Source organism: Arachis hypogaea, chromosome 5 (assembly GCF_003086295.3).
Source record: "Arachis hypogaea cultivar Tifrunner chromosome 5, arahy.Tifrunner.gnm2.J5K5, whole genome shotgun sequence".
NCBI lineage: Eukaryota > Viridiplantae > Streptophyta > Magnoliopsida > Fabales > Fabaceae > Arachis > Arachis hypogaea.
In genome coordinates, this window is record NC_092040.1 from 23,847,717 (window position 1) to 23,849,672 (window position 1,956).

The window sequence follows — 1,956 nt, forward strand, 5'->3', positions numbered from 1 at the left end:
GATTAAGCGTGTGGAGCTCTGCTGTACCTCGAGTTTTAATGCAACTACTACTATTTTCTATTCAATTCAGTTTATTCCTATTCTAAGATATTCGTTGCACTTCACCATGACGAATGTGATGATCCGTGACACTCATCATCATTCTCACCTATGAACGCGTGACTGACAACCACTTCCGTTCTACCTTAGACCGGGCGCATATCTCTTGGATTCCTTAATCAGAATTTTCGTGGTATAAGCTAGAATTGATGGCGACATTCATGAGAATCTGGAAAGTCTAAACCTTGTCTGTGGTATTCCAAGTAGGATTCAGGGATTGAATGACTGTGACGAGCTTCAAACTCACGATTGTCGGGCATGATGACAAACACAAAAGAATCAATGGATTCTATTTCGACATGATTGAGAACCAACAGATGATTAGCCGTGCGATGACAGAGCATTTGGACTATTTTCACTGAGAGAATGGGATGTAGCCATTGACAACGGTGATGCCCTACATACACCTTGCCATGGAAAGGAGTAAGAAGGATTGAAGGAAGGCACTAGGAAAGCAGAGATCCAACCGGGACAAAGCATCTCCATACACTTATCTGAAATTCTCACCAATGATTTACATAAGTATTTCTATCTTTATTTTCTATTTATTTATTGTTGTTATTCGAAAACTCCATAACCATTTATTATCCGCCTAACTGAGATTTACAAGATGACCATAGCTTGCTTCATACCAGCAATCTCCATGGATCGACCCTTACTCACGTAAGGTTTATTACTTGGACGACCTAGTGCACTTGCTGGTTAGTTGTGCGAAGTTGTGAAGAAAGTGCTGAGTTAGTAAATGCGCATACCAAGTTGAATGCCATTGTTAGAGATCATAATTTCGTGCACCAAGTTTTTGGCGCCGTTGCCGAGGATTGTTCGAGTTTGGACAACTGACGGTTTATCTTGTTGCTCAAATTAAGTAATTTTCTTTTCAAAAAGTTTTCAAAAAATCTTTCAAAAAAATTTTTCCTTTTGTTTTCGAAAATTATTCTAAATTTTTAAGAATGAATTCTAGAGTTTCATAGTAACATGTTGAAGCATGGCTGGCTGTAAACCCATATCCAAATTCTTTTGGATTGAGGCTTCCACTTGTCAACATAAAAGGCATGTATATGGAGTTGGATGAAGTATCAACTGTTGCATGCCTAATTTATATCCCAAAGCTGGCTGGCTATTAAGCCATGTCCAACTCTTGGATCGAAGCTTTAGGCTAACATTGAAAGATTCCTGGAATTCTTATTAAAAATTTTGAATTTCTTATCCTCTTTTTCCTATAAAAATTTCGGAAAAAAAACTACAAAATTTTTTTATAAAATCATAAAAAAAACAAAAAAAAATATTTTTGTGTTTCTTGTTTGAGTCTTGAGTTAATTTTTAAGTTTGGTGTCAATTGCATATTTCTAAAAATTTATGCATTTTTTCAAAAATTCATGCATGATGTTCTTCATGATCTTCAAGTTGTTCTTGGTAAGTCTTCTTGTTTGATCTTGATGTTTTCTTGTTTTGTGTCTTTTGTTGTTTTTCATGTGCATTTTTGTATTCATATTGTCTAAGCATTAAAAATTTCTAAGTTTGGTGTCTTGCATGTTTTTCTTTTCTTGAAAATTTTTCAAAAATAAGTCTTGATGTTCATCTTGATCTTCAAAGTGTTCTTGGTGTTCATCTTGACATTCATAGTGTTCTTGCATACATCATGTGTTTTGATTCATAATTTTCATGTTGTGAGTTATTTTCATATTTTTCTCTCTCTTCATTAAAAATTCAAAAAAAAATCAAAAAATATCTTCTCCTTATTTTTCTCATAAATTTCGAAAATTTGAGTTGACTTAGTGGTGGGCGAAATCGTGATTCATTCTTTTCACTTCAACAATCCAAGGTAATGGCTCCAAAGACTTGGTGCACAGAACCATG